The sequence below is a fragment of the Vanellus vanellus genome (assembly GCF_965231255.1).
Source record: "Vanellus vanellus genome assembly, chromosome: 5".
NCBI classification, from domain to species: Eukaryota; Metazoa; Chordata; class Aves; order Charadriiformes; family Charadriidae; genus Vanellus; species Vanellus vanellus.
In genome coordinates this window covers 50738552-50753124 of record NC_138910.1, presented here as the reverse complement: position 1 = coordinate 50753124, position 14573 = coordinate 50738552, and positions in this window count along the sequence as shown.

Here is a 14573-nt window from a genome sequence, read left to right as displayed (position 1 = left end):
GTGATCTTCCATTAGCTTTTTTCTGTGGAAATTTAGAGGTAGGGCAGCTGTCAGCTTGGACTAGGAGGGCTGGGGGAGCTTTTTTCTGTGCTGCTTTGAGTGTTTCAGAGGTGGTAAATATCCTGGGGAAACTGGGTGCCTGGGAAGTTTGCCTGTGAGTTGCTTTCCTGTGGCCTCCCAGTGAACTCAAGGTAAACTGGGACTAAGACTCCCTTTTCTTTCCTCATCCTCTCCTGAGAGCTCTGGGAATGCATTAACCTGATGCTAATTGTTACTCTGACTGATAGCAGCAATTAGGGTCTGTAATCTGAGATCAAGTCTCTGCTATGTGGAGTGTTGTAACTGCTGCCTTGGGAAGCTCTCTGCTAAGTACCCGGAGCTGGGATGCTTTGAGGAAGTGCTGGGATGCTCAAAAGCATAAATGGCTTGGAGAGGGAGGTGAGTGTGTCTGGGCTCAGCAGGCTGAGAGTGTTCCCACTGAACTAGGCTAACTGTGCCCAAAACGCTGATTTATTTGAGAATTACACACCTGATCTGCTGGTGAGATGTTGCATCCTCGCTTCCCCGCCATACGGTAGTTTCCTGTTGCCCAGCCTCTCCAGGGCAGGGTTGCTGAGAGGAGGCACTGGCCTGCCCAGCTCTCACTTCAGGCATCCACTTCCCAGATGCTTTCAGTCTCATGTGGGTCCCACCGGGTACAGCGAGGCTGTGCTCATTTAGAATTGTTATTTATTAAAAGAAGTGCTGGGTGATGACCCTGTCTCTGTCCCTTCAGCTCCTGGTGACATCTGTGATGCAACTGGTCTTAAGAGGTCACTCATTTCCCCTCGCTTAATGATCTGCTGTAGAAAGCAAGCTTTCATTGCTTGCTTGAGTGTCAATGGGACATGAATATTAATGAAACCTTAGTGGTCCTGTGGAGCTAACCGTCATGGCCATGGAGGGCTCATTTGGAGCTGCTGGGCAGTGTGAGGAACTCTGTGATGGAGTGGTAATAAAGTGTTTGTGAACTCTGCTCCGAGGTGCTGCTCAGGACTTTGAACTTGCAGACTCCTGGCACAGCACTGTGAGACTGGCTTGGCATTTTCTGAAGCAGGCTCTTGCACAGCAGTGTGAGCTTTAGCAGGGGAGGGACTCATGGGGACGTTTTGGGTGCTGCAGGCACAAGAGAGTTTGTTGGTTGCAACTTCAGGTGGCAAACACTCTGGTTAATGGAACCTAACATTCTCTGAGGCTCTGAACTGGGATCAGGGTGAGGGTGGACACAATGCAACATCTGTTTAAAATGGCCTTTTAGGGCTGCTGGTACCAACTGGGAATCACCATAAGGAGTGGGATGGTGACTGTTACATATGTACAAGGGAAGAGCATAATTTTGAATCTGTGGGAAGCAGGCTGTTGCTGCTTTAATCCAGACAAGTCCCTTCCAATTTCTGCTACCCTGTGTGGAAAAGTCAGGGTAACAACTGAGATCTTGTAAAGAAAACAGTTGTCTTTGGAAAAATTAGGCTTTTTACATATTAATCTGGAATATATTGCACAATGCACTGTGCCTTTAAATGGGGTATATTTAATATCTGCGCTTGAATGGCAGCAAAATTGCTCCCCCAAAAGGTTAATTTGGAGAGAGAACCCCAGATCTTGCTCTGAACCCTTATGTGTCTTCTGAAATGGGAGCCCAGGGTCAAGCTGTGTGGGGTAGATGGTCGGGAACTCTCATTTCTTATCTGTGGAGAAGAATCTGCTTCACTCCTGGAGTAAAGCAGACCTGACTTGCCCTGCTTTTGCTTAGAGTATTATCTTCTGCTCCCACCTCAGGTGTTACCTGGCCATAGAGATCGCAGGGTCCCTTCTGCAGGGATTTCTGCTGGATCAGGGTCATAGGATTTTGGCAGTGTCTGGTTGTAGTAATGGACATTAAAATACACACATCCTCCCTAAAACCTTCATATACCAGTGCCTGCCAGAATTGCCCCTTGCTGACCAGGTTTTTGCACCATGCTATATATTGCTGCGCAGCCTCTTCTTGCTCCACAGAGGGACTGTTCCAGACTCCTCTGATCAACAGGAGCATTACCTTTCCTGCAGGTCCTGCCAGGTAGGACACAGCTGAGCTCAGTCAGGCTTAAAAAAAAAAAGGTGGCTGTTGCTTGTGTTGTTTCCAAGCTATGGCTATTGCGGGCTGTCATGTCTTAGTAGTGTAGAAAGTCTTCAGGACCCAACTTTGCATTCTGTGAAGTTGCTCACCTCCTTCGTTTAACACCCAGGGATGAAATGCAAAGGTGGGAGCTGATGGCTGTGTTAATTGTTTTCATAGTGTCCGACAACCCCAGTCAAACTGGCTTCCTTTTACAGTAAAGAAGGTATGAACAGATCAGAAAGCTCATCCCTCCCTTTAGCTCCCCAAAAACTTGTGGAAGACCTTGGCTGGTGCAGGAGGATTATGTGCCCCAGGGATCTGGCAGTCGGTTCTGTGACCTGGTTAGCGTGGCCTGGGAGGGTTGTGGGAAGAAATAAGAGGAAAAGGGACATTTGTTGTGCCAGGAAGACTAATGGATTGCCTTTGTGAAGGATGCAGGATCGTTTCATGCCCCACCATCTTTGCTCGGCCACACTGGAGATCCTTAGCCCCCTAACGACGGTGCAAAATCCTCTCTGAGCCTGTGCCCATGCACCAGTGTTTCTGGAGTATAATCCGTGTGAATAAGAAGCAGGAGGGGCTGCTGTACCTGCGAGCCCTCAGGGACCTGTGCCACTGCTTTTGGAGATTTAATGTTCTGAATATCACCTCAAGGATGTGGATTGTATTCATGGAGGGGAAAAAAGTGGAAAAAAAAAATGTTAGAAGCCTTTGGCAGTATAGGGTAAAAGCGTCACCTTTCTTGACATGTTTGTCTTGAGCGGAGATTGTATCTTGTGGTAGGATGAAGAGAAGTTGCATACCGTCTGGTGTTAATTACAAAGGGAAAACGACATGAAAATCAAGTGAAATTGAATCCCACTGCATTTGATATTCCCAGAGTTGAAGGCCTCGGAGCATCTCATTAGTATAAAAACCCTGATGGAGAGAGCTCAGCTTCGAACAGGAAATTGATATGACATTGAGACCTGGGAGAGGATTAGCCGCCTGCTTGTGAACTTGTCCAAAGGAGTTGAACATGTAAATGTTCCCATAGAGCAGCTCCCTGCGAGAAGGCATGCCAGTTAATTAAGGCCCCCGGGACCATACGGTTGCAGTGAGGGAGGGATAAGGTCTGTGCACGTGGAATGTCCTGCCACTGTTTTCTCTCTGTGGTGGAAATACTGCATGGGCTGTACAGACAGGTCCAAAGCTTTGGGTGTGTGGGCTCTGCTTGGATGCTGGTAAAAGAGATGCTTTGTTATACTTCTCAGTGGGTTTTGCAGGTGCTGGGTTAGGATTGAACTAAACCAGGTATGGTGTTCTTGGACTAATGTGTTGGCCCATCTGGTGGAGGTGTGTACAGAGGGTGTGTGGCTGGGAGGTGAATTTGGGGTTTGCCCACAGGTGACTTGGGGACTGGCTTTTGTGCCAAAGAGTGTGGTTCCATTTTGGGAGTCTGCAGAGATGCTGAGGGCCTAGAGCTCTGTGGATCTCACATTTGGATGCCAAAACACATCTGGTTGCTGTGACCCAGTGTCTTTGCTTTAACGGTATGAAAATTGCAACACTGAGACAGTGTCCTCACTGTACATAGCTATAACTGCTTTCTTTTTTTCTTTTTTTTTTTTTTTTCTCCAGTGCTTGAGCTGATAGGAGATATTTTCCAGGGAATGAAGGCCATCAGATACACCGTGGCTGCCAATTTGTACTTATGAGACTATCTGCTTTGGGTCGTGCTGGGTGTACCCCAGATGAAGAGTTTTGTAATGGCTATATGTGGAGAGAGGATATTTCCCATTTACTCTTGCAAACACCAGCCATGCTGTCTGCAGACTCAAGGCAAGGTGCTAATGATGAAGAATCCATGACTTGGCGGCACACCAGGGTTCTCAGCAGTACTTTGCTCCTTTTGAAAATGAAATGTGTTTGTGGATTGGCTCTCTGTGGCAGGTGGAGTTTGCAGGCCATACCGACATCGTCGTGCTTCTCATGTACTCGGCGGGCAGTTTCTAGCTGGAACATTGCAGTCCCTGGGCAGGATTGCTGGAAGGAGGGCTGGCAGGGCCCTTTGCTTCCAGCAGGGTGATGGAAGCTGTGGAAGCCTGTAGGGATCTGGCCATCAGCATGATGCCTTTGCTTTGGACAGAAACCCCTGCCCAAGTGGCTAGGAGGTGACAATCTCTGCATCCTTCTGGCACAGGCCTCCTCAGGGGAAAATCTTGTCTCTTGTTGAAGCAATGGCCTGTGGCAGGCTGTGCGGTCATGGAGGGGCAGGGATCCTCCTCGCCCATCCTCTGCCTGTGCATCTCTCAAGCCCTGCTTAAAATAAACAGACCTTCAGGTTCTCCATCAGAAGAATAGCTCCAGTGAGGAGCCCCAGAGGAGAACCCTTGTCCTAGCACAGTGCATTGCTTACACTGACGTTGCTTCTGGAGAAGATGTTGGCTGGAGCAGAGCTGTGCTTTATTTAACTCCATGGTGCTGCAGCTTCCATCTGAGGATAGCCTAGATCGGGACTCATCAGCTTAGAAAAGACATGAGTGAGGACAACTTGAGAGACACCTATAAAATAACCCAAGAGGTGATTAGGAGGCAATTGTTGTTTCGTTCAGGGCAAGATGCTGGGGCTCCCCACCAAAAATACTGGGCTGTAGGTTTAAACCAAACAGTATTACATGCTGACTGGGGGAAGTAATTTAGCCCTGGAAACTTGTTGTCCTGGGATGTAGTGGAGGCCAAAAATGTCATGAACCTTTAAAAGGGAATTTGGCAATTTCATTGCAGGTAACTCTTGACGATGGGCCTAAACGCAGCCGTGGAGTGATTTACAGCTTGTGAGTTTGTAAGTGCTGGGCTGCTAGGAGCTGGAGAAATGTCCTGGGAAAACACCTCCGTGTTCCACCTTCTGTTCAGCTCTTTCCGTTAGCATCAAGCTTGGTTGCTGTTGGAGACAGAAGGCTGAATTAGCGTGACCTGTGTTCTCTTGGCTGACGGTTGTCATGAGTGGACAAAGGTGGGTAAATGACCCTACCATGCACCGTCTGAAGGAAGAGTCTCCCTTCTTGGGAGGGTGTGATCAAAAGAGCTGTTTCAGGTCTAATACTGGCAACACACATTCCTCAGTACAGGCAGATGCTTGAGTGACTTCTCTAATGCCCACGCCTGCCTGTGCGGGAGTTGAGGCTGTGTTTAGGGAGTTGTTTGGTGACAGTTCTTCTGGGCAGGTTTAGGGAATTAAACAGTAAGTAGGATTAATAAAAACCTATCAAAATATGTAAACATATGTATCACATCTCTTTGATAATGAAGGAGCAGTTAATAAGTATTTGCAATCAACGTTCCTACCTGGAAGCTTTCTCTGAAAGCATTTCTGAGGCTGCTCAAACAACCCATTTATTTCCATCATTTTAACAACCTGTTTTCTCAAGGCAATTGAAATTACTTGCTTAAAGAGCTGTCTTCCCTCCTCCCCACCTACGACACACTCCATTTTACTAAGCCTTTGCTTGGTCTCTGGCTCCTGGCTGTGTCCTGAGCTGCTGGGATGGATTCTGGACCTAGTGCTGGCTGGGTTTGTGCTCTCCTGGAGGTGTTGGCAGGGCAGGTGGACGGCCTTCGGTGATGGTGACTAGCTGGCTCATAATCACTCACGTGGAGATCCCTACCCAAAAGCCATCACAGATAGGGAGTCAGGAGCTGTCTTGATGCATAGCCTGGGGTGGTGTGTGCCACTTGGAAACACTTGTACTGGTTGGAGGAACTCTTGGTTTGGGAGCAGGGCACTTTTGCTATCTTACTGAAGCAACACTTCCCACTGATGTGTCCTGAGGACTTGTAGGACACTGTTTCTCTTAGTCGCCTAACCGCTAATGCCTGTGCCTGGTTCCTTCAGTGCCTTGGTGAGCTGTTGTATACATTCTGGTTCTTCTCTGGGGTAGAGAGATGCAGGTCCCAAACTGCTGCTTCCAGAACATGTGGGCATCACGTAGGTATGGATGATTTCTTTCTTTGGGCTGTCAGAGCAATATTTCTTCCTCTTCATAGACAGCAGTGTGTGTGTGTGGGTGGCTAGTTCCTGGAGCACTGATGTGCTGCCTTGAAGACTGTATGATTAGTTGGGGGTGGTGCAGGAATAGTCTAGATCTCCATGATACCAGTCCAGTGAAGGCACAGTGTTGTTTTGGTCCTAGCACAAGTGAGTGTTGGGCCTGAGCTTCTTGCTGGAAGAGCTCTGGGGCTGCAGTGTATAGCTTTGTTTAAAATGTTGATGTCCTACCCTCCAGTCTGGGGACGTCCCAGGATATGGCTTGAAAGGTCAGCCCAAAAGTGGGGATGACCCCTGCCCATTAACAGTGGTAACTTACTCTTGGCTAAGGAAAGATGGCAGATGATGAGTGAAAGCTTCAGCTTCCAGGGCTCTTCCTCACGTACTGCTTGCAAAGATTTCAGTGCTCAGGCTGTGCTACTGCTTTGCCTTTCCCCGAGGCCTGGGGAACTGGAAGCCATGTGGCTTGTGGTGTTCCCCTGTTCCCTGGGCTTATTCCCTGTCCCCCTCTCTGAGGATGTGTTTGGGCTCTGCTTTGTGGGATAACTAATAGGGCTGTCAGACCCCTTGTCCCAACAACCTGAGAAGATGAATAGTCCAACATGCGCAGCCACCTTTGCAGGTCCTGACGCCCCAGCAGGAACCAGCACTGTGACAGATGGGCTGACAAGTGGGGCTGACACAACTGGGTCAGCACGAATGTCGAAGGGGTGGAACTATCTCCCCTCTGCTTGGCACCCCAGTGCCTCTGGGCCAGACAGTGGCCACTTATCACCACCTCCTTCAGTGACTGCTGTAAGCTGGCAGCATGAAAGCCTCGTCTAGAAGAAAGACACTAGTCATGGTCCTAATGGTGCTTTGTGGAGCTGCCATCTGTCCTCTCCTTGGATGCCACTGCCAAGGCAGCCTGGGAACATAACCCAGCACTGATGCTCTGTCAGATAAGCATCTGGTTAGACTGTGCTCTATGTCTCTACCTTCCCAGCACACTGTGGTGCTGCCTCCCCTCCGAAAAGGTGAGCTTCATGTACCTGCACATATAGATGTGTATATATATATTTTTTAGAGAGCTGCAACTTTGTGCTTTGTGGCTTGATGCCTCTTCCCTTGCCTGGCCTCCTGCAGTCTCAGGACTGTGTGCCTCTCATCTGTCACCTGGAGCCAGCTTGTGTGCCGTGGGAAGGGTTCGTTGTTTGGAAAGGGCTGTGCAAATAATTGCACGAGTTTTTTCTTTTGTGGATGGGTGAGGAAAATTTGGCAAGGTGGCTGCAAATGAGTCCTGTAAGCATCCTGGAGCGGTGAGATGAGAGCCCTGAGCCAATCCCACTGTGCAAAATCCATTAGCCACGAGTAGAGCTGCTTCTGGGCTCAGCATTCAGTACCAGTTATGGGATGAATTAGTCCCTAATTTCTGTCCCTTGCAGTTAAAATGACTCAGACATTTCTTTTTGAGACAGGGTATTGCTTCTGACTAAGTACCCTACAGCCATGGCTCTACTGACTATTAAATTGTTCTCAGAAATGCAGTGATTGTCTCGTCTCTGGGTCAGTGTAGGCTGGTGCTGTCACCTGCGTGTTGCTGTGGGGTTAGAAGAGGTGCTTTGCTTTGCTGTAGGAAAGCAAATGCTGAGACACATCTGAGGACTCAATGGCTGCAGGTTTAATAAGATCAATACCACCTCTGCAAAAGATTACATGGTATACTAGGCAGCAAATAGACCACTTCTGCTGGATTTGGAAACCATTTATAGAGTCTATTAGGAATGGTAAGGTAGAGGGGATGTATCCGGAGTGAATTGCATAGAAGCAGTAGTTGAGACTCCCACATTAAGGGTTTTGCAGTCTATTAAATAATGGAATTAAAAGCAAAATAAATGAGAAATTTTTGTCCAAGAAGCTTTACCTGCAGTCACATCATCAGCCAACATGGCAGAGCTGGGCGGTGGCACCCTTCTGGCTGCTGCTGCTGCTGCCTGCAGAAGGGCTGAACCTCCTAAAGCCAAGGTGGTGGCTTGACTCTCCCTGAAGGCTGAAGCTTCACCCTTGCAGAAGGAACAGAAGAGAAAAGAGCTGCCCAGAAGATGAGTGCTTGCTCCCATATCCATCGGCCAGTGCTGCCTCCCTGAAGCCTTGAAAGGCATCAAGATGGGATGTCTATCAGGCTTCTGCCATGACAGAGAAGAGCCAGTCAAGGGGGCAAGCTTGGAGATCCTCACTGCTTGCACCCAGCAGGTTGTTGGGTCTTCCACCCTGCAGCTGGCAGGTCAAAAGGGGTCTTGTGCTTTGGAACATCCTTTTTTTCCCTGCTCTACCCCTCGTGCCATGCCACGTGCTCTGCAGCCAGTATTAATGCTGCTGCCGTATGCGGCCCACAGTGGGCTGGCTTGAGTTGAGGAGCAGCTTTTGGGGACAGCCTTTCTGGACCAAGGCCACTCTGTTGGCCTTGTTTGAGCTGGCCTTGTGCTGCCATCACCTCCTGTGGTGTACCCTCAGAATAATTAACTCTATTACCACGTGAGCAATAGCCTGCCTGGTCACCCTGCGCCGAGGAGCGAGTCAGAGCACTCAGCTCCTATCATTTCTCCAGTGCTCTGTCCAGTCTCATTTGAAATTCCTTGCAGGATGAATTACAGTGCTTTAAGGGAATCTGCAAAATAGGATCACAGGCCAATTGAATCCATCTGCAAAGTATGGGAGGACGATATATTACCCTATGGATGGATTCTGCCACTTTCCCCCTCCCCTTCTTTTTCTATTTTAAAAGACTCTTGGACCTAGTAAGAACAACATATACTTAGGGAACAAGCTCTGTGGTGTAACGAGGAGGGATCAGGCCCTGCTAACTGAAGGCGGGTGATGCAGAAGGGAAATTGAGTATGTATATAGGAGGAACCAGGCAGCAATGGGTAGGCAAGCAAGGCAGGGATTTATACCATGATACTGCTCAGCCTGGTCCCTTTGAAAGCAGAGCAATGTTACTTGAGTCTCTGGGAATGTTCTGTGGGGTAAAGTGTGCTGGGTGAGGCAGGAGCTGAAAATGTTTACCAGTTGTGGGAGGCTTTAGGGACAAATAACAATCTGCCCAAGTTGGTAGAAGCAACCTTAGTAGGAGCCATGCAGGTACTGTGATCCACATGGAGGTCTTGGGTACCTTGGACTGTCTCAAACAGCTCTGTGTGCTGACACGGGGGCAGCTGAACGCCGCCCTCAGCGTTTGAATTAGCAATTCCTGGCTGGCTGGCCTGGCTGTGCTCCCTGGGTAGCATGGCTGAGGTCACTTACCTCGGCTCTTGGCCCTGGTGTGGGTCGACTTCTGAGGAAGGAGTTAACCCCCTTGTACTTGGGGTGGATTGAGGTTGGCCTGGTGTTAGCTACCAAGCCTCCCTTCTCCTCCAGCTGGGATGCTCCAGCCATTGCCCGAGGGGGAAGGGAAATGAGTTAAACCCATCTTCAGACACGTTTGTATTGATTCTGTCACTTTCTTGCTGCTTGCTGACAGGTGATGGATGGCTCATAATGCGACCGGCACAGTACATTACGTTTCCCATCCAGGGACTCCTAAATCATTTCAAATTTTCAAATTCCCTAATCAATATTTTATCAGTAGCAGAAGAAAGCGGAACGGGCCCATTTCTCAAGAGGTAGAAGAGTGAGTGTGTGCGGATGCGTGCTTGCACATATATAGGCATGTGAGTTTGTACATTTATAATCACAACTAGAGCGCTGTTAGTACAACAATTGTAATACCTGCAACCATAAAAATAAATACAGAAGTAGGACCTTGAGCATTGCTTACATTTAAGTAACTTCAGGATGAAGCAAATTAGAGATTTGGGTTTCTGATTTGAACGTGGATTAATGCTTAGTGGGGTTTGAACTGCCAGTCGCTCCATCCTTAGGCAGGGTGCAGGGGGGTCAAGGCAGATGGAAACGTGCCTAGTTTTGGGGGGAGGAAATCAGATTTGCAGCCTCCTGTAATGCAGTAAGGCTCAGATCTGTCACCCGCTGCTGAAGCAGTAACGGGGAAAATGTCCCTAGTGAGTCTGCCTGGATTTGGTGGTGTGGGTGGTTGGTTGTGTGAAGTTGTAACGGGTCAAACAGAGCATGGTGCTGCGTTCTTGGGACTGGATTGCAGTGGGCATGGAGGGATCTTATTGCTACCATGGTCTGCCAACTCCTCGCAGATGCTGGAACACTGGAAGACTAGGTGGGAATGTGCCTTTCTACTCCTCTGCTGGCACTTGCTGTTGCAGGAGGATGTGGTCCAGGACCAGGTGTGGGGAGACTGGGTGTGGTGGGGCTGAATGGGGCTAAGGAAAGAAGTACCAGGGCTTTTTGAAGGAGGTGCAGGAGGGCTCTGTGGTGTTAGGCTACTGTGTGAAATAGCTAGTTTCAGCCTGAGGCCCAGATTCAGTGACTTTGCATGTCCTCTACACTGGGCTACCTTCACCAGTAGCTCCCAGTTTCCTGCTTGGCATCTGGATTTCTGCCAGGCTTTGGCATGGAAGAGCTCAAGGAAGTATGAAGCTAGTTCCCCCTGCTGTAGGAGCAGAGTCTGAGAAGTGGCGGTGGCACAGGGCTTCGTTCCTTCTCCTGCAAAATGATCCAGGTGACACAGCCAGGCAGGAGGAGCAGGAGCATGCCTGTCTGCCCCAAAGATGGCTGCTTTCCCCAAATCTTCCCTGTGCTGGTGGTCCTGAATGTGTGTTCCCTGCATCCCCTGACCTCTTCTGTTTAACAATCTGTCTCCACTGAATTACTTGTTCTCTTAGACTTTCTTTTTTATTCCCAGGCTGGATCTTTTCCAAGTAAAAGACTTATTCTTAAAATGTTTTTCCTCCTCCCCTGAAGAGAGCCTCCAAACAGCACAGATGTGAGGCTAAACATAACCCTCCTTGTTACTGGCACCTCTCCTCAGCGTTTGCCTGGGTGATCTGGTGTTGTCTTCACTTCCGAGCGTTGTTTCACAGCTCAGTTGTAGCTTGCTGCTCGAGAATGCAACACGGCACAGCTTGCAAGAGAGAGCAGGGTTACTGGTCTTGGGACCAGTAAGTACTGACTTTCCAGCCCTGTCCCAGGCTGTGTGGGGACCTTTACTCCTTTTGGGTAGTGTGGTGGCATTGGCTCTGTAATAGGAGGGCTAGATTCTGCTGGTAGATGTAGTTTGTGTAAGAGAAAACCTGTCATTTCTAGAAAAAGCTTCCTTTCCGTCCCAACCTCTGCCCAGCCTCTCCTATGGGGAGAAACAAATGCAATAGCTGCTTCACTACCAGTTGGGAGGTATTATACTACTACATTTTTGTACCAATATTTTTCTGTATATTCGGAGTTTTTTAGGGGCTTGGTCTTGGAGAATGGATCCCAGCTGTGTGCTGCTGGTTGCCCCATATGTAGGTAAAGTGTGCTGCTATACCCTTTTCTTTCCCCATCATCGCATCCTCTGTCCAGTTTGGTCAGGATGGGGAAGGCCTTTGGTTTGTGCTGTCCAGACTGCTCCCTTCCCCAGAGGCACTGTGCATAGCGGGAACGAGCCCTTGGGTCCCTGGTTGGTCATTGCAAAGGGATGCATGGAAATAACTGATTTCCCTCTGCTGAAAGTCCAGGCCTGATCTGCTAGAACAGGAATCCTTCTGAAGGGCTCACATAAATGCACTGGGAGGTTATTCCAGACCACCAACTGGTGGCAGAGCCCACAACTGTTCATCCTCCAGAAGTTAGAATGGCTTCTACCTGCTTCATGCCCATCTGTATAACTGGAGCAGAGCAGGAGAGAGCAAAGAAGATACCAAGGTGCTTCCCAGAGAGATGGTGTTTGTCATGTAGCTGTCACCAGCCATTCTTCAAAGCAAATTTGGTCACCCAGACTACCTGCTGCCTCTTCTTTCTTTAATGTGCAAATAGCATGAATTGCCTTCCCCCGCTTTGGTGTTAACCTCTTCTCATTCTGATGTTTTTTGAGGATATGTCATATGTTTCACTGTGAGTGGGACAAGAGTTAGACCCAGACCTTGGTGCTTCACAGTTGCCACTCTTGCTACATGCATTTGAGTCCCTGTCAATAGCTGCATGCTTTAAAACATACTTGAGGGGCCTGGAGGGATCTCAGGTTAGGAGTGGGATTTACGTCCCTCAGGATAAAACCCTGTGGCAAACAGATCTCAGCTTGGTTTGCCATCTCCCTCAGGCAGCAAGGCCAGGGTATCTCATCCCTTGTGCAGAGGGACAGAGCTGCTTGTGGTGGTACAGCTGCTGTCAGGACAGAGGCCTCTGCTTTTCTGAGTTAGCCCTGTTCCTTGCTGTGCTTGGTCAAGGAGGGCATGGGCTGAAGATACCCAGAGAGTTCATGACAGAGCTGTCAGTTGCCAGCCTGACCAGAATATCTTGCAAGGAATTGAACGAAGTTTAGAAACGCAACACAATGGCTCTGCGTGGCTTTCAAATGAGCTGTGGTGGCATGAAGGGGAAATGCCCAGCTGTTTGTAATAGCTAGCTTACGGGAAGTCCCTTTGTTCATTTAGTCTTTGTTTAAAGCGATCTGGGGAGGTGAAATTCTCCTGCCTCATCTGGGTCTAAGCTGGGTGCTGATAAGCAAAGAGCTGTTTTTCCCTGCCAGCCCCTTCTGCCAAGCCAGAAATAGCATGCTGGAGTAAGCTCACCATAGCGGCATTTTTCATTCAAAAGTTAATAAGCTTTGAAATTGGATTTTAATCAGCTAATCTTTGATCCTAGGCACTAGAGCTCGATTAGGAGGGTCCAGTAAACCAAGTTTCATCTTTCTTCTGTGCTGTCTTTTTTTGCCCTGATCTAGCAAAGAAAGGGCTGGGAACTGTTCTAGCATTTGAAGACCTGCATGTTTTAGGGTTTGTGTTGCCCCTGCTTTTTTGATCTGATCCATCCCATGGATGAATGGAAAAACTGATCTCTGGTGGACATCTGCTCTTCTAAGGCTGAAGCCTGTAAATGTTTTTTTTTGTTGTTGTTGTTGGGTTTTTTTGTTGTGGTTTTTTTTTTTTTTTTTTTTTTTTTTTTAACAGCTCCTTTCGGAGAAAGTGCTGGAGCTCTTTGAATCCAAACCTTTGTTAAAAATCAGATGAGGTGGGACAAGGGATAGAAGATCTGCTGTGGCCCTAACCACATTCATCCTATTCCTAGCATCAGAATAGGGTACCCTGAATCCTGCATCCAATAGAATCATGGAACAGCTGAGGTTGGAGTGACCTCTGGAGATTGTCTAGTCCAGCCTGCCTGCTCAAAGGCAGGCTCAGCTGAAGCAGGCTGTCCAGGACCACATCCAGTCTGCATTTGAATACCTCCAAGGATGGATGCCTCTCTGGGCAACCTGTTAAGGTGTTAGATTGCCCTTACAGTAAAAAAAGGTATTGTGTATAAATTGAATTTCTTGTATTTCAATTTATACCTGTTACCACTGAGAAAAGCCTGGCTCTGTTTTTACTTCCTCCTATGAGGTATTTATGCACATTGATAAGATACCCCTGAGACTTGCCTTCTCTGGACTAAACAGTTGCAGGTCTCAGCCTCTCGTTTTATGTATGTTGTATGTTCCAAACCTCTAATCATCTTCATGGCAACCATCTGGTCTATCACCCATTGCTCCCTGTTTTTTATCATCTGCAAAATTGCTGATAGTGTGCTGTGCCCTGTCCTCTAAGTCATTGATGAAGGTCATTGAGGGCTCTTTCCTCCTCTCTGCCTTTGGGGATTTTGCCAGGCAGCAAAGGAAACTATAGCTGGACTTCAAGGTTATGTAGTTACACTTCCACTCAAGGGATGGATACAGTTCAGACTTCTCCAAGTTGTTATTCAATCTCTCTATAAATTTGAGCAAGCACTCCTGTCTTGGTTTACTCTCCAAAGACTTTTCTCTTGATCAGATGGAATAGAGGCTGATTTTATTTTTTTTAAAGCTATATTTAGATTGTGGTGCACAGACACCCGTTTCCTACAGAAATCCTGGCTTAGCGAGCTCTCTGGGGACCAAACACAGTTCCTCCCTGTGCTCGTGTAATGGTCAAATCAAATGGGAGAGGTTTCTTTTGGCAGCAGAGTAATCACACAGAGGCACTGTGCTGCTTGCATGCTGTAGTCTTGTTATCTTGAGAGCAGTCCCAGGCACTGCTGTTTTGTTCAGGGTCAGGGCTAGACTCTGTAATGAGCACCTCTTTCCCTAACATCTCAGCACCTGGGCTGCTGGGGGAGTCGTAAAAGGCTCTGGAGTGGGCTTGCCAGAGGTGGTTTGAGTTTGATAGTGTACTGGTGCTGGTGCAGCGCTGGGCAAGCAGGTCATGCTGTCTCTGACTGTCTCTGAGTCCCTGGGTGTCTCTCCTCTCCAGTACTTCTGCAAGCTTTTACGGAGGATGTTGTATTTCCCTTGCCCCAGGCTATGAA